The sequence below is a fragment of the Nelumbo nucifera genome, chromosome 3, assembly GCF_055504915.1.
Source record: "Nelumbo nucifera cultivar China Antique chromosome 3, China Antique-T2T, whole genome shotgun sequence".
NCBI lineage: Eukaryota > Viridiplantae > Streptophyta > Magnoliopsida > Proteales > Nelumbonaceae > Nelumbo > Nelumbo nucifera.
In genome coordinates, this window is record NC_142651.1 from 37,446,978 (window position 1) to 37,466,391 (window position 19,414).

At 39.3% G+C, this 19,414-nt stretch overlaps 1 pseudogene; it reads left to right on the forward strand.

Moving 5' to 3' along the window:
- The first annotated feature begins 7,585 nt into the window (after positions 1–7,585).
- LOC104593664 (protein BRANCHLESS TRICHOME-like) lies at positions 7,586–10,456 on the forward strand (annotated as a pseudogene).
- The last annotated feature ends 8,958 nt before the right edge of the window (positions 10,457–19,414 follow it).

Consider the following 19,414-nt stretch of genomic DNA (forward strand, 5'->3'; position numbering starts at 1 on the left):
GTGTGTCGGTTCTTGGATGAAGTCCCTCTCTTATAAATAGATCTCCCTTATCAGCCAAGGTGACGAGCCAAGGTGACACTCCGAACTGAGGTAACATCTTACTCCAACAACTTTCCATCTCCACCATTGTAGCCAATTCCAAAATCAACACAATCTATTTTTTATTTTTCTCGAAGGCTGAGTTCCTTTCGTCTCCTGTTTTTTTTTATTGCTCAAATGTGCTTAGAAAATATCATAGAAGAATGGGAAGATCAATCTAGGGTTTTCGTTGAGAAATTTGAAGTAGAAGATCAATAGTGTTTCAAAATAGAAGGATAAACTTGGAATTATGAAAAAAATTTAATGATAATTATAAATGGCCCTAAACGTTTTGGATTTGTCGATATGGTCCTTTTGGTCATTTTGGATTCGTTGACGATCTCGGGCTCACTTTCACTAAATAATGCAGTGCTTGGAGGCCTTCCGTTGAATCCATTTCAACAAATTCCCCTTCAAAACTCTTATCAACTTCCAACTTCAAGCATAAAAAACAACGGGTCTGGATGTAGTAGGCACGTTAGGTAAGCACAATGAATAAACACGTAATAGCTGTGAGACACATGTCCTAATTAATGCGTCTTTCATCCAAATCTCCTGTATCAACATCATCTTCGAACACAAGCAAAACCTCCAAGGCTCCAAGCACTCTCATCCGCTTCGAAAAATCCTTCAACAGCAATAAAAGTCTCACGACATAAGATTGGCTTCCAAGTGTGAACATTGCAATAACGATTCTAACTCGGAAATTGCAGTGTTCTCAACAAGCCAATTTGTAAAAGAAACTTGGAGTTTTCCCTGCAGCATGAGATATTGGGGCTTGGATTAGAACTCCAGGAAGACAGAGAAAGAGAAGCGGTTCTCTCTTGCAATTCAACCCATTACGGCAAGAAGTCATCTGGTGCTCTTTCCCTCTTAACATCAGCAAGAATTGGGAGATTAAAGAAGAGAGAAAGGAGGAGGGGTAAAAATGACATTATAAAAAATTAATGGCCTAAACATTTTCTTAACATTATTTATGTTATGTGGGGTCATATTATATTATAAGTAATTTTTGAAACCATAAGGCCCATTTAAACATAGGGTTTTTTTTTTATTTTTTGAAAAAAAAAAGACTTACGCCTTGAGTATAGGTGGTACAAAAATGCAATGTGCTTTAGATGCATATCAGGCTGTGTTAGTTGGGGTTGGAGAGGTGCAATATACAAAGACAACAATGGAGGCAGTGGTTGGTGAAGATTGGGTGTATTGAGGGAGCTAATTGAGGCTATTGATTGATTCATCAAGAGCATTGATCTTAGGAATTTACCTAGACTCGGAATCATAGGTGGTGTTTAGTTCCATTGCTGTTTTCTGAGAAAATAGTGCCACATACGAGTCACGTCAGATTACTCATTTCTACATGGTTAGATTCATCTGACCATTTCTTGAACCTTAAACCCTAAAATTATAAACGCCAACTCTAAATCATAAACCCAAAAGCCTAAATCTAAAAACTCTAATCTTAAAACACTAAATTGTAACTAAAGATGCATTTGGTTGGACACAATTCCTTTGACCAGGTAGGAACCAATATAATTTCTCATTTTAATTATAATTGATGCCATGGTGCTAGTGGTTTGGGGATTCATATGTGGAGGCTTAAGTTTCATTGTATGTCCCTTAAGGCAATGGGAGACTCCCATTTAGAAAGGGCCAAATCGGATTAAGAAGAGAGTGAGAATATAGTTACTCCTCACCCACTTATTTTTCATTGGTTCAAGTTTGATAAGACGTACTTACTATTGAAGATTTTAATAACATTAAGGGGGCGTTCTTTTTTTGGATTTTGAGAGGGGGGAAAGTTGGTCAATGGGATTTTGATTCCCATTGATCAAGAAATCCATGCTCATTTTTCAGATTTATGTGAGAACCAGTGAAAGTTTATTTTCCTGGGTATTACTTACCGCCGTCTCCTAGGTGGGTAAATTAACTTTTCCATCTAGGGGAAAGTTGCCAATACGTGGATGGGACAAAAATGCCCCTTCTAATAATGAAATTTTTATGGCTATGATGGTCATTGCCTTATTTACATGGGAAATAAAAGAACATGGGTAAATGTACTTACCTGTAAGTGACTTACCAAAAAGCAAATGGGGCATAAGAATTCAACTTTGGTTGTTTTCTTACTTATTCAAGTTTTTTGCTTTATATGAACTGCACTATATATTTTGTCTTTGTTTTAATGTATTTTTCAAAAAAAAGAAAGGGTAAATTTCTGAAATATCCCTTGAAGTTTGATAATTTGTCTTTTGTTTTAATGTATTTCTCAAAAAAGGGGAAAAATTTTGAAATCTACCATGAAGTTTTTGATCATTGTTGAAATCTCCCTTGAAGTTTGGTAATTACACTCACCTCTCCTGGACTTTTTGACACAATTGCAAATATACCCTTTTTGTTAGAATTCTCTAATAAGAGGCATGAAAATGTCCAAAACACCCATGCAATTACTATTGAGGTTGATTTCTACAAAAGAAAGAATACAAATTTTATGTACAACAGGAAAAAGGGAATTTAAAGTTGTGAATTAACCTTTGAGGAATTGATATGAAGGGGAAATTTGGACAATAAATCAATTTTGGAAAAGAGATGGGAATGATTTTGGGTAGCGGTTAATATGAAAAGAAAATTTAAAAAATAAACATTTTGATAAAAAATAGCTATATGGGTATTTTGGACATTTTTCATACCTCTTGTTAGAGGATTCTAATAGAAGAGATTCTACTTATAATGTGTTAGAAAGTTCATGAGAGGTAATTGCACCAAATTTCAAGGATGATTTTAACAACTTATAATGTGTTAAAAAATTTTAACAACGATAAAAAAAGGAAAGCAATGGACTTAAAATTCTCATGCCGCTGTCTATGATTAATGATTGGATCCACACCTTGATGTTTTGTTTCTTTGGACAGCATGCAGCTAATATATGGTTGTTTTCATGTCATTCCACTAGGCGTAAGGTTTTTTTGCTACTCCCAAAAACTTTCAATACCTCTCATGTCACACTACACACGGTCTTTATAATTAGCCACAATTGGTATTCATTATCGATAAGTACGGAAACACCCGATGCGAAAGTCTATTCATCATGGAAAAATCTATGATGCCAAAAAGATATACAAAGAGTTTTGACCGATCCAAATCTATCCATGAATAAAAAATATGCTTGTTAAGTTATTGGCAATTAATGAAGATTCATCTGGCAATGTTGTTGGAGAGAAATTTCCAACTTGACTCGCATTTGGGCGTGCAGCCGGTCTGCAAATTGAACTTCTATGTAAGGGATTTGGTGCCCACTCATTATTATTAGGATCACATTTAAATGGTATAAGAAGGAAAAAAAATTTAGAATAGTAAATTTTAGAAAAATCGAGAAGGATAATAAAATCAGATTGTTAATTAAGAAAAAACTTTAGCTGTTGGGGCCAATAGCTTATGCTGTTGAAAGAATTTTTGGGAATGTCACGTTACCCTGAGAATAGGTAAATTAGTAATTACATCTTAATTTATTTTTTACTAAAAACCAAAGCATGGGTGTGAATAAGTAAACTACGCAGAACGTGCCCAACCTAGAAACTGTCCCAACAGACAGCCAAAGTTAACCCGTTAATTAAGGTTATCTAATGCTAACCTGCTATGTTGATGGGTCCTGACTCCTAATCCTTGAGAAGTGGAAATACAAACAGTTGGACACTATTGGACTCCAAAGATTATGCCTGAAGCAAGGTTTAAAATATTGATATGCTCGATATGCTGGTAGGGGCGTATTGGGTGAATCGATACTGTATTTTTTTTTTTTTATTTTTTTCTGAAATTGATTCAGGGAGGTCGGTTTAGGGCTCCTCCACCCCCTGAACCGGTCAGACCCCCGATACACCCACTGTAGGGGCATATCGGAGGGGTCTCGGAATGATACGTATCAGCCAATACGGGTCGATATGTGTCGATACTTTGAACCTTGACCTGAAATTGATTTCACATCAGCGCCCCACAAGGGGGCACCCCACAATGCCCACAGCACATTCAATCCTTGTATTAAGAGATGATGATAGTATGGGAGATTATGAGACCTCATCGAGAGATATTCCGAATATAAGGTCAAGATGTGCTGTGGGGCATTGTTGGCCACTGATGTGAATTCACCTGAAGTTATCCGGCCTTTGCTAGCTTAAAGAGATGGGAGGAAAAAAAAAAGAAATCAACTTTCTTTTCAGCAGAAAAATTAAAAATATGTCAACTTTCTTTTTAGTTTTTTTTGTTAATAAGTGAAATATGTTAAAATGATAAAACTGAGCGGTAGAGGGAGATAGAAACAAATAGACAAAATAAAAAACACCAAGTCTGAAAGGAGTACAAATGCAAATATGTAAAGTGTAAAACCTTATATTTTATATTATTTTGAATGCATTTAAGCTGTACATATTTGTATTTGCATTTATACTCTTTCCAAACTGAGCTCAAAGTATGTAAGGACAATACCAACATTTTCCACATTAATTAAGAAACTTGAGAGAGGTTAAGGGTAAAACCTTGGTAAGGGGCACTATTGCAACTTGAGAGAAGTTAACTGCAATTTGCAACTTGAAATCTCTAGTTTACCATATAGGGCATTATTGCAGTGTTTTCTTTCTTTTAAATTTTAAATTAAATCATTGGCAGCTACCTTGTAATTGGGGGGATAATGACGCTTAGACCCCCCTGGACTTCTGCCTTTTGTTTTTCAGCACTTTGCCCATATTAGCGTACTATCAATTAACTTCCTAGAATATTCGATTAAATATTTTAAAATATCAGACTACCCTTGTGTTATTTGATAGTAAATAAATTTTATTAATAAAAGGAAAAAAAAAAGAGAAAAGAGATGAATATTTTACCATTACATTTGGATAAGCTTTAGGATTCGTGTTTTTAAAGTTCTTACAACACAAAATCTCAATTTTAGGCTTTATGTTTTTGGGGCTAAAAGTGTTTGACTTTAGATTATATATTTAAAAGATTTATCAAATTCTTGTAAAATTTCTGTTTACCTTGGCCAAAAGCTCAAAATAAAATCTTGACTCTTACACGTTTCTTTCAATTCTTTTTCAACAAAAGTTCATTTTGAAAAGGATTCTGGATTAATGCCCCCATAATAAAAGGACTTTGGATCTTCTACTCACACCTATCCACGAAAAACTGCAGCGGTTTGGGAACATTTCCACATGTATAATAATGTATAAGCAAGCACATATGTTTTCTGTGTGGCTGCCATGTCATGTGGGTAAGGTGGATAGAGTTCTTGTGGTTGTGGGTAGGAAATCTGAGTTGTAAAAAAAGGGCTGCCTAGTATTTTTTCAATCTTTATGTATTACCTTCATAAAAATATTTTGATTAGTTTTACGGGATGTTTGATTTTGTTGGTGTTTATTGAAAAACTGACTTCGTATACATGGGTGTTTGTATTTATTGTATATGAAACCACTGTTTGGTTTCATCATTTATCAAATAAGCACTAAGAAACTGAAAATGCTTAGTTTATTTGTGTATGGGACATTTGGAGAAACATCAAATATTTCGTTTTTCCTAATGCCCCATCATTTCTTAAAATGAAATGCCGATGTGACATGCTTTTTGGGTGTCAATATGAGGTGAAAATCAATAAATATTTAAAATAATGAACAATAAACAAAAAAAAAACAAAAAACATTTAAACTAAGATAGTAAATGGCCTCTCAGTAAATGGTCATAAATGGCATCTCTATAAACTCCAATGAAACCAAACATATACTTAAATTAAGGGGTGCAAGTTCAATTCCTAATTTATCGGTAAAAATGTCATTTCTTGATTTATCCATATACCTAAATTAAGGGGTGCAAGTTCAAAATTTAAGAAATGTTCAATCCAAGCCTCTTGCATCTTACTCTAAGGGACCATTTGGTTTATGGGAATTGAAATTTCATTCTCATTCCTGATAAAATGACATTCTCTCATTTTTTGAAAGAAAAAACTCATTCCATCCTTTGACAATAGACCATTCCAATTCCAATTCCAACTGATTTTAAATTCTAATTTCCATTTCAATTCTAACTGAAAACCAAACGTATCGTAAATGATAAATTATTTGAAATCATGGCTCATGAATCATGAACTGTTGTGCTGGACGACGGCATTTCATTTGTCATGAGTTGAAAATAGATTGTATACCCGAATGGAATGTAATATCTGAATCATAATATATATTTTTTTCTTTACGATCAAATTGTTCCCCACTTAGCGGACGCTTGTGATGATGAGTTGCTAGTCACCATACATATCAGATTTATCACTAATTAATATAGGAATGGGCAGTAGCAAATAGCGATGAAAATGATTAAACACCCCAACATTTTAAAATTTCAAATAAATTGAATGGGACCGTTGAACGTTTGATAGATAATACAAAAACCACGGTTTTTAAAATCGACCCGGCGATCGAACCGGTCAGGGGTCCGGTTACCAGGTCGAATGGGCCGTTCTGACAAAAAAATAAAAATTAAAAAATTAAAAAATGGTCAAAACCGTTTCAGTGGTTTGAACGATTAACCGGCCGGTTCAGCGATTTATTGACCAAAATTAATGGTTTTGAAGAAAAATAGAACCGATAAGGTGACCGTTCCCGATTTTGAAAACCATGACAAAAACCCATGGCGTCAATGACTAGGGGTGGCAAATGCATGTGGACCATTCCCGGATTTTCCCCGGTCACAATGCATGTGGTCGGGTTTGGGGAATTTTTTTCCCCGGACCGGGGACGGGTGGGGATGGGGTCTGCCTATAAATCCCCGAACCTGCCCCGACCCTAGTTGTAATTTACAAGTATACCCTAGTTGTAATTTACAAGTATTCGTCCTTGGGCGCCGCTGCCACCATAGAACCGCCAACCACCGCAGTTCTCACTTTCTCTCATTCTCTGTTTCTCAGTCTGGCACTGGCAGCCAACTTCTTTGCCATTTTGTTTGTAATTGTGTAATTCCTTTTCTCTTTTGTTCACACCCTAGAGCCCGTCCATCCAAGAATAGAATTAGACCGTCTGAATAGGAAGGTTACGGGGTGGGTACATGACGGGAATTCCCCATCCCTGACGGGGCCCGGGGTGGGGGTTGAATTTTTACCCCAATACAGGGGACAAGGCAGAGACGGGTGCGGGGATTTTAGCCATGGGACGGGGACGGGGAGAGGGTGCCCCGCCCCATACCCGGCCCGTTGCCATCCTTATCAATGACAAATACCCCTCATTTTCAAAAAAAAAAAAAAAAAAAAGACAAATACCCCTCTACTTTCATTTTCGACAAACCCCCTAAACTTTTACGATAAAGACTTTTCATTGATGGAAGTCTTTAAATTATCAAAATACCCTTTTCTAATTTAAGGATTTTGAAATGATATTTTTAAACGAAAATAGGCAAAACCATTCTCCCTTGTGTCTATTCTTTATTTATTTTCTGATTTTCTCCTAAACCTTAATTTATACAAACATATCATTTCTTTTAAGGCAAAAATCACATTTCATTCAAATTAAAAGAAACTTATAAGAATACAGAGAAGTAATTACAGTACCAAGCAAAAAAGCACATATACAAATCTTTAGAAAGAACAAAATATAGATTGTGGATAAAGGAGAACAATAAAAAAAAAAGAACTTCTACAATCGTTATAAGGTGAGGCAAAATCACCAATAGAATAAACAATTGAGTGCATTTCCATCCACCGAAAGTGAGGGATAAAGATAGTAGCCACTCGCATCAAAAAACTAGAGCCACCCGGAACTGTACCCACTGAAACTGTAATTGCCGGAACTGTAATCATGTAGAACTGTAACCGCTGGTGAAATACACTTTGGAAACAGCCACTAACGGTGAAAGCCAAAGAAGCGATGAAGGCTACCGCCCAACACCAAATTCTTCAAGGAAGAGTCGGCCTCTTGTATCAAAATCCTTGCATAAAAGAACAGAAAGAAAAAACAAAAGATAAAAGAGATGAATGAGTGAGAGGATAGAATGAGAAGTAGACGAAGAACAAAGAAGCAGAGAAGCAAAGAAGTGGAAAAACATAGAAGAACGGAGAAGAGAGGGGGAGAGGGAGAAGGAAAGAAAGGGGAGTTACCCCAAAAATGACGGAAGACAGAAGAAGGACGATGGAGACTCTAGAAACCAAAGAAACCTTGAGACGATAGAAGAAGGACGAAGACTAAAGAAGGACGACGGAAACCAACAAAGATGAAAGAAGAATGATAGAAGAGGGGGAGGGTGGATGAAGAGAAATAACCAAGAAAACCCTGAGATGAAGACTCTCTCAAAGTAGAGAGAGAAACTCTAAAAACCCAGACAGGGAAACTCTATATAAGCATACCATTGGAGAAGTATTTGATGAGAACCCTAGATTGTTATTCATCAAAATTTATTGCCACTATTTCATCGATAAAGAGACATCTAGCACATCATCGCCGAATGTAGAAGAATCTCTCTAGCAATACTAAAAAATCCATTTGCTTCTTTTATGTCATTATTGGAGAAGAAGGCATTTTTATTGTTGTTGCAAAGGGAATATACACGTATGCCACCCCAACTACTTTAACCATATGAGAACAAATGTTTTCAAGAATTGTTGATCCTTAGAATTCACCAGTGAATTTTGATAAATAACACCTGATTAATTATTACGTTTATGATTCTATTGATTGGTCAGAAGTTTTTGGATATGGTATCTTTTCAGTATCATAGTCGAACTCTAAAGATGACAATTTGAAAATTTAAAAGATAAAATCGTTAGAACACTAATAGAGGCGGTATTTGTCACAATGTAAAACTTCAGGGGGCTCTTTGCTAAAGTACAGGGGAATATGTTACTGACCTGCCCATAATAGCGGGGGGGTCTTTGTAATTTACCCTCATCTTATTAAAGGGAAGCGAGAAGACATGGACCGATCCATAGCAGTTTGAAGTTTGAACTCTTGAAACCTGGGCGACGACCGACGAGTACCGGTCTATATCTATCAGTCACCACCTCCCCAGCTTTAATTAAGATTTTAGAGGCAAGGTGCATGTGACATCGCCTACGATCCACCGAAGCAAAAAGCAAATGGCTGGAGAGATATGGGCCAACCCCATTTACTTTCTTGAGTCTTGACAGAGAAATCTGCTGTGGGAAAAAGAGAAAAAGTATCAAAGAAAAACACAGTCGATCGATCGATCAGAGAAAGAAGAACAAACATTATGGACGAGATGATGGAGTTGATTAGAAGCTCAGGAGCTCTCAGAATCCAAAACGCCACCACCACTTTCCCTAGCTGGAAACTTTACGAAAACCCATTTTATTATTCTCAACAGCATCAAAATCAGCATCAACATCAACGTCATCATCAACACCATCGTTGTCGTCCCCAACTTCCACTCTCGGCTAGCAAGATCGCCGTTTCTCTTTGGGGTCTCAGTTTCTTCAAACCTGCAGTCATGGATTCCGAGGTCGACAACGTTCGAGCTCAGGTTGCCGAATTGAAAGCAGAGCTTGAATTGGAACGCAAGGTTCGTAAGAAGGTCGAGTCCCTTAACAAGAGACTCACCAAAGAGCTCTCAGAGGAGAGGAAAGGAAGACAAGTCATGGAACGTATTTGCCAAGAGCTGGTGGAGGAGATTGCATCCGATAAGGAGGAGATCCGTCGGATGAAGAGAGAGATAGAGGAGGAGAAGAAGATGCTGAGGGTGGCTGAGGTGTTGCGGGAAGAGAGAGTTCAAATGAAGCTGGCTGAAGCAAAGATTCTCTTTGAGGAAAAGTTGTTAGAGTTATCATCCAAAGGTGTTTCAGTTGATACATCAACAGCCAAAGTTGAGCTGAAGAACCACACAGGGGAGGGTGCCTTGACAGCTACCACTACTGATTCTGTTACTATTAATGATTCCAAAACCATGGGTTTGGATTTATGTGGGAATTCGAATTCTACTGAAAATAGCGGTGTTGTTCGTTCGACGACAAACCATAGAAGAGCATCACCAGAAGCAGAAAATCCTCACATAAAGAGAGGGATCAAAGGGTTCGTGGAATTTCCCAAAGTGGTTCGAGCCATTGGCTCTAGAGGAAGGCATCATCTGGGTTCCAAGCTAGAATGTCAAAGGTCTCAGCTTCGGCTTCTATACTGAGACAGAAGAGCCCCATCCCAACCAATAATCTCATTGTGGGTTGATCAATCTTCCGCTTCACCTCTCTTTTCTTTGTCATTCGCTCTGCGCATTCATAATATTTCCTTGGTTCCTCTGTGATTAATAATTTTGGTTTTTGTATTTGATAATTTAATTACATCTGCAATTGGCACTTCATCTAAATTTCTCGATGAATAAAAAGGAGAAAAAAAGGGATGTTGAGTTTGTATAGTTTTATGACGAAACTGGAGATAGGTACTATATATATATATATATTTATAATTGTAGACTGATATCATGATGATGAACCTGTTGCTTGTTTTTCTTGAAAATTAACAAAATGACTTGTGTCTTTCTGAAATTGAAATTTAAAGATTACGTTGATTCTTGGTAAATGAATGGATTAGTGGTTAAATGCATATGATTCAACCGAAACCGATGGGGTTTGGCATGTATTGATCTAATTCGGATTAGCTAGCTGAATTGCTGAAGGCATTGGCTGTGTAGCAGACTGTGGAACCACTGACAGGCTGAATGGTCATGGCCCCATGTATTTAAAGGCTGGTGTGGAGTGGAGATTATCATTGGCCCCACAGCCTGTCGAACAGCTATTGCGTTCAGTTAATCCTGTCTCGTATCGTATTGACCTCAGCCGAATCCAACCCAAAACTCCATTAATGCTGACGTGACTCTGAACCTGGATTTACCACTTAACTCAGCCCACTGGCATCCCTACTGATTAAGAAGAAATGAGCAAGGCCCACCTCAGCGGTTCAGAATAAAAAGTGATTTGTGAATGAATATACACCACAGTCCATACGTATTACAGATAAGCCGAGCATGCTGTTTCATGTATTATTCGATTCGGAAGGTTTACATCTCAATAACACTGGTGAGGAAGAGGACACAGCCACACAGGAACAGGAGAGTAACCTGTGCCCTGTGGGAGATACACATGCCATCAATTGCTTAAAGTTGAATGCCTTTTTAAGAGACATGGTGGGGGTGCTAACTTATAGCTGATACTATCCACTTCCACCCATTTTGATTATCAGATTACTCATTAACCAAACAATTTCAACCTTTTCTCTGGTTACCTAAAATTTGAGGGTTTCGCCTACACGTAGAATTAGAAAGCAGGCAACAATAATGATCAATGCTCTTTGGCTGATTGGGCCAAGGCCAAAGCTGAATCCCAGTAATTGGACCTCCAGGCCAAGCCTTGGATGCTGCGTTTGTGAGTGATTATATTAAGCGTTTATTGGGCTTATAGCTTATTAGAAACCAAAAGCATTCAAACAAGCCGGAAATGGTGTTTGGTGAAAAACTCAAAATTATCATTTAGAATAAGACAAAAATTGAAGCCCTTTCATAAAGGAAATACCTGTTTTAGGACATGGCACCATGCATTTATCTAATAAAATGTGCTTCTTAAGCCCAGTTAAAAACTGAACTCTCAAATACAGCCTAGTACCACAAGTTAGGCTAAGTGCTTGTTTGAGAGGGCTTTTGGGATGCCACTACTAGTAATCTGAGCTGGGCCTCACACAAAAATATCAAAATTGTATATTTATATTTCGTGAAAACCTAAAAATTCAAAGGACAAATTTTTTAAACTATCCTTATGGTTTAGCTAATTGATTAACTCTATCTTTATTGTTTACATATTGTCTTAAAGTATCATACAATTGACATGGCTGGTAAGTGCTATCGGAAAAGAATAAAATATTAAATTTGTCCTCCATTATTCTTCAAAATTTCAAAATAAAACCCAACTGACTACAATCTCTTTCCCCTTTCATCCTCTACGTACGTTGTGTTTCTCAGGGAAAGTCCATCAACAAAGACAAGAGACCACCCTCTGCTCTAAGTCCGCCGTTGCCACCCCCAATCCAACTTCAACAGCAACCTTCTCAAACTGCATCTGTAAATTTTATATCAGAGATTTAGAAATCTAGACACAGGAGGTATGTAAAAAGCGTTAGCAGGACCATAATAGTAGGAGGCATGGTTTTTAAAACCGACTCAGAGACCGAACCAGTCAGGGATCCGGTTACTGGGTCGAACGGGCTGACTGTTCTGACAAAAAATTAAAAAATTTAAAATAATAAAAAATGGTCAAAATCGTTCAAACGATTAATCACTCGATTCAGCGATTTGCTAACTAAAATCAACGTTTTTTTGAGAAAATCCGGTTTTGGAGGGAAAATGGAACTGGTCACCTGACCGGTTCCCGATTTTTCGGGTCCGACCATCTGGTCCAGTCCGATTTTAAAAACCATGGTAGGAGGGACACTCTTTCAATATCTGAATTTGGATGGTTCAAACATGGCAAGATTGTAAAGATGGGTAGAATGATTACGTGTCGACACAACAGGCCCTCCTTCGTCTTGGTCGCCCCCGATTTTTCCAAAGTGCTTGTAAGATTTAAGAACCCAAAAGAGATTTTCAATTTGAATTATAGAGTCTGATTGTAAAGGCAGAATCGATCAACGGTGTTGTTAAGTAGGAGAGGAAACCTCTCCCATTGACAATGGTGTTGTTGAGGAAACTTATCCCATGGAAAATGTAGTTTTGAATATAAACAAGTAAAATGAGAACGCTGACAATGGTGTAGATATGTCGCAAGTAAATGGAGTTTCTAAGACTGTTTTAATAACAAAAGGGTCTAATGCGCGTTATTTTTTTTGGATCTTGAGAGGGGGAAAGTTGGTCAATAGGATTTTGATTCCCATTGACCAAGAAACCCATGTTCATTTTTCAGATTTATGTGGGGATTAATGAAAGTTTATTTTACTGGGTATTACTTATTCGGGTAAATGGTAAGTGATACCCATCTCCTTAGGTGTGTAAATTAACTTTCCCATTTAGGAAAAAGTTATCAATACTTGGATGAGACAAAAATGTCTCCTTTTAATAATGAAATTTTTATGGCTAAGATGATCATTGCCTTATTTATATGAGAAATAAAAGAACATGGATAAATGCACTTACCTGCATAAGTCTTTTTTAAAAAATACTTACCCAAATAAATACATTTACCCGCATAAATAACTTACCGAAAAATAAAAGGGGCATAAAGGTAAAATCTAACATACATATATTCATTTGAATTGTTTCTGTTGGATGAATGATTGGGTATGGTCCGTGAGGAGACATGGATATGATGATCTGTATTTTTAGAAAATTGGAGCTGGTCGTGACAATGGCTTGAAGAACATAGAACACCAAAGGATCAAAGCTAATTGGGAATTTCCAATTTCATTTTCTCGAACTCAGAGGCCAAATATGTCTCAAAGTTTCTCCTTTTCTTCAAGGGGGATGCTTACCAATGGCTTGAAGAAGAGCTTTGATGGCAAGTCGGTGAAATTGGATTCTAAACACTCCCGGGCAAATGACACATAAAGTGAGGACTCTTTTTCCGATGAACATGCCACTTCATCAACTTCTCGTGTGGATAATTTCAACAGCTCCAACAGAGGGAGCTGTGTGAATGGTAAATCAAATGGTGAGTTCGTCAATGAATCCACTCTAAAAGGTTAATATATATAGTTGACAAATTCACCATGCGTCAAACCGACCCATTGACACACGAGAAAATCAAATGGTGAGTTCGGATCCATAGGATCAGACCGACCCATTGACAGCCCTAATAAGGTTAATATCAATTCTGGTCCCAAGGGGTTCAAATCTTGTTTTAAGTCAAAAGCCAGCTAGGTTTTGATCGTTTCTGCCGGTTTTTCAGAATTTTCAAACCCGAGATTAAACAAAAAAATATAATGGCATGGCCTCCAATTCCCAGGTCTAATAATCTGACCGACCGGTTCAGTTTAGGTCTTAAAACATTGGAAACAATTACACTCACGAATTGTCCATTATCATCTTTCTTTGGCATGTCGTTGACTTGAGTCTTCAGTCTTGCTTTGCTTCTTGGTCGGGTATCAGCCCGATCAAACTACTCTGTTTGATCAGGAAAAGTGCCATGGGAACCGGAGATGGTGCACTGAGATTCCTGCCTATACGATGACCATTGTCACTACCTCATAAGGTCTTTTTGCTTCACAGCCGATCAAGTTTAGAATTCAATATCTTGATTCTATAATCATTCTTAAAAAAGAAATGGGTAAACCCCTTCAACCTTCTTCCCTGGGTTTTTTTTTGAAATTATCAATTGGATTTAAACATATTATAATACTAATTTTTTCTTTATATAAAATTATCAATTGGATGATTGAAATACCCGTAAATTTTTAACCAAAAGAAAACTCTTAGGCCCTGTTCATTTTTCGTTATGTTATTTACCCCGGGTTTCAAAATTGAATCAGACTGGACAATCAGACTAGAAAAAGTGGGAATTGGTCAGGTGACCGGTTCCGTTTTACTCCAGAACCATTATTTCCCCAAAAGTCATTGATTTGATCAACAAATCGCTGACTCGGGCAGTCGAACCGTTCGAACCATTCAACGACTTGGATGTTTTTTATTCGGTTCAAATAGTTGAACCATTTGACCCGAGAACCAAACCCCTAATCGGTTCGTTGTTCGGTTTGGTTTTAAAAACCTTGATTTACTCGGGTAGATACAATTACCTGGGTAGGGAAACACTTACCTAGGTAAGTGTATTTACCCATGTTCTTTTATTTCCCAAGTAAAAAAAAAGGAAATGACCATTTTAGCCATAAAAATACAGTATTAAAAGGGGTAATTTTGTCCCATTCAAGTGTTGGAAACTCTACCCCCCCCCAAGTGGAAAAGTTATTACCCACCTAGAAGATGGGGGTAAGTGATACCTAGGAAAATAAACTTTCCCTGGTCCCCACATTAATCTAATAAAAGAACATGGGATTATTGATCACTGGGAACCAAAATCCTCTTGACTTACTTTCTCCCCTCTCAAAATCCAAAAAAATAACGCCCCCTTAAAACTTTTTACCAAAAAAACCCTTAAACCTCTCTTTACCAAAAAAAAATAATGGCTTTGTTTATGCAATAGGAAAGTAGGTATATGGGATTTTTGGTAAAGAGAGGTTTAAGGGTTTTTTTTTTCGGTAAAGAGAGGCTTCACCTTGCTAGGTCCATAGAATATCGATCTAGCTCCACTTCCATGTTGGTTGGATGACCCGTCCACATGGAGGATCCAAGGCTCCTCGTCCCAAGTTGGGCTGAGTGTTGTACTGGTTAATGTCTCTGAATTGGTCACGAGCTTGGCATATTTAGGGGTTGGCGTACTGAACGTGCACTTGGCAACGAAGTCAGCTAGGACTTGCGCCTTGATTGTTAGGGGCGATTCAAAGCGTATGTCATACTTACTAAGCTTGATTGCCCATTTTGTTAGCCTACTCAAGACATCAAGCTTCTGGAGGACTTGCCTCTAGGGTCGATCAATTAATACAACGATGGTATGGTCCTATAAGGATGCAACTTACGAGCTGCTAGCACTAGCGAGAAGTCCAATTTCTCGATGTTTGGATACCTGGTTTCCACAGTGTGCAACACTTTACTCACGTAATACACAGGTCGCTACACTCTGTTCACCTCGCAGATTAGGACCGAGCTGACTACCTCGTCAATCATAGAGAGGTGGAGTATGAGCACGTCCTCGGGTTTCGGCTTGGTTAACAAAGGTGGCGAACTGAGGAACCTCTTGATCTTGTTAAAAGCGAGTTGGCACTCTTCAATCCACTCAAAGTCTTAGTTCTTTTTTTTTGGCCTTGAAAAACAGAAGGGACTGTTAAGCCGACTTAGATATAAACTGATTTAGGGCAGCTATCCGACCTATTAAACTTTGAACTTCTTTAGTCAACCTAGGGGGTCTCATATCTAGGACGGCTTGGATTTTATCCGGGTTGGCATCGATGCCATGTCAGTTTACTATGTATTCGAGGAACTTGCTCGACGTGACCTCGAAGACGCACTTGTTTGGGTTGAGTTTCATGTTGCATTTTCTTTATAATGTCAAAAATAAAATTAAGATCGGAAATTAAAGAGTTCAAAAACTAGGTTTTCACAACCATATCATCAACATTAGCCTCAACTTTATTTCCAATTAAATCAGAAAAAAACTTTCTTTACAATGCATTGGAAGGTCGTTCTAGCATTTGTCAAACCAAAGGGCATAGCTTTATAACAGTACAAGCCCATTTATTGGTCGGATCCATCTAGATTTGGTTGTAGCCAAATTATGCATCCATGAAACCCAACAGTTCAAACCCTGAGGTCGCGTCTACCTAGCGGTCAATTCTAGGGAGTGGGAAGCTATCCTTTGGGCAAGCTTAGTTGAGGTTGGTGTAGTCGATGCATTTGCGCCACTTGCCATTGGCTTTCTTCACGAGCATGAGATTGACAATTCAGCTTGAGTATTAGACCTCTCTAACAAAGTCTGTTGTGAAGAGCTTCCCGACCTCCTCATCTACTATCCTCCACTGCTCCTGGGCAAGGTTCCTCTTCCTCTCTCGGACTGGTTTGACTAAAGGGTTAACATTTAGCCTATGAATTATGACAGAGGGGTCTAAGTCAGGAATTTCGACTGAAGACCAAGCAAAAACATGTATATTTTTAATTAAAAAACTTTCCAAGTCAAAGCATAGTGGTTCCGTGAGGTGATCTCCAATCTGCACTGTCTTCTTGGGGTCGGATGGCGATCTACAATCTACACTCACGGTGTCCTCCATGGGGTGAGTCCTCTCGTCGCCATTCTCTTGAGGCAGCTCCAAGTCAATGTCGGTAGCATGCTTTCCTTTGCCCTTCAATGCGGCCACATAACACTTGCGAGACTCAAGTTTATCACCTTGAACCACTCCTACTCTATAATCTGTCGGAAACTTCATCAATAGGTAGTAGGTTGATACTACTACTCAGAGGGCATGTAAGATAGGTCGGCCCAAAATGGCATTGTAGGGCAAGGGCGTCGCAACTACTAAAAGGTTGTTATCGAAGTGTACTGAATATAGTATTAATCCCATTGTTACTGGCACTCTCACTTGGCCTAGAGGCTGGACCATTCTTCCCCTAAAGCCGACTAGGGGCACATCGGCCGGCTGCAAGTCTTTCCTTTCAAGCTCCACCCGCTTAAATGCCTCCAAGAAAACGATATCGGCCAAACTTCCGAAGATGACTAGAATCCGCTTTACCTCGAAATCGCTTATGACTAACTTGACTACGAGGCCATTTTCATGCAGATACTGGATCCCGCGGGCGTCATCCTCGGTGAAGTAAATCTCTTCCTCCACACGAGGTTGCTTCAGCGAGTTCTCATCCTCATGCTCAAGCTCCCAAACTAAGTTTTTTCTTGTCAAGGTGTTGTATCCTACCACTGTGGACCCTCCCATGATCATGCTAATAACACTACGGATGGGCCGCTCTACTGGTGGTGTGTCTCGAGGAGGCTGGTCTCTATTCCAGTCCTTGCTCCACTATGGCACTTCTCTTAGCTGGTCGGCAGGTCAGCTTCAATCCTCCTACTTGATGAACTGCTTCAAAAAATCTTGACAAATCAGCTCCTCAATTTCGTCCTTGAGGTTATGACAATTCTCAGCGTTGTGGTCAATGTCCTGATCAAAGTGGCAATATTTGTTCAAGTTCCGATTGGCGGGGTTTTCTATCATCCGAGATGGCTATATGTCGTACTCGGTCGGCTTGATCTACACCAGAATTCCCCCCTCTTCGCATTTAGCGCGATGTAGTTATGGTTCTGTACCGGGGGGTGCGAGAACGCTGACCCGAGGATCTACTACTTTTATACAAAGACCTGGTTCTTCTTCGCGGCGACCTACTATGTCGGTTGCAGGGGGACCTATTGCGCCTTGGTGACTTGCTCTTCCATCACTGTTTGCTACTCCACAACTCGTCTTATGACCTCTTCCATTTGCTGTTCAACTCCAATCGGGATCCAATTGCTTCTTTGGTCTTCGTAAACTTGGCCGCTTGGTTAAAGAACTTCTCCATAGAGGCTGGAGGGTTCAACTCGATCTCCCAGTGCAAGTTGGGGTGTCGGAAGCCGTTGACCACTACAGTGAGCTCGATGGCTGGGTCGAGGTGATTGTGAAGTTGCTCTAGGTTGAACCGTTTAAATTAATCCCGAAGCTTCTCTTCAGGTTGTTGGACGACATTGAGCAGTAGGTCGTGGACTTTAGGCATCGCTTACTTGTAGCGAAGTGTGTAGTAAACATGTCAGCGAACTGGTTCCAACTTTTGATGAAGCCCGCGGCCAGCCTTGAATACTACATCCAAGCTATGCCCTAGAAAGTGGTCGGGAAGGCCATCCAAAGGCTCGTGTTGTTTACCCTGTGTAGCTACATCAGGGCCTAGAAGATCTCAGCGTGGTTGGTTGGGTCGGTTGTCCGATAGTAGGATTTTAGGCTAGGGGCCTTGAAGTCTTTCGGTCGTGGGGCCATGAGGATCTCATCAGCCAGTGGTGAAGTCTGGGACACTAGCTGTGTTGACGAGGTGGCTTCCTTCCCTTCTTTTTCTCTACCTCCTCGTTGTCATTTGGGGCAAGGAAGCTTTTTCCTAGGGCACGGCGTCTGCGTCTATGGCGCCTTCTCCGTGACCCTTCGGTCAAGTTGGTGGCTTCAGTCCTAATCGGTGTTGTGGCTGGTTTTGTTCCTCTACTGGGACTTGGTTCTAGTTGTCGAAGCGACGAGGTGGGTTAGGTACTAGGTTCTGATTCTGATTGCCAAGTTGTTAGTTCTAGTTTTGGCCGTCGTTCTGCTCAGCAGCTTGATCTCGTCAGTGTTGTTGCTACTGCTATTGTTGTTGCTGTTGCATCCCTATTAGGGCAACAAAATGACCTTCCCATGTTCTCATTTACAGGTTTGTCTTGAGGACGTACTACATCAACTCATTGAACTAGCGTGCATCGATCCCAATAGGAACTGCTAAGGGCTTGATTGGCGGGAGAGGCGCGTCCACATTAGATAGAGGAAAGTTGGGAATGAGCATGATGAAGACACCTAATAAGGTCAAGGGGATAGTGAACTGCCCAATAGTCACAAAGGGGACCTCGAGGTGCACAGGGGGTTGGTCCTGCCCCCTATGACTGATTTGTTGTTGTTAACAGGGTTGTTGACTGGAGTGTTGTTAGAAGATGCCATTGAAGAAGTACTTGGAAAGAAAGTGTGAGAGTACGACTTTTGTGTAGCGTTTCCCACAAACGACACCAATTGATGGTGCACGATCTAGCAGGTCC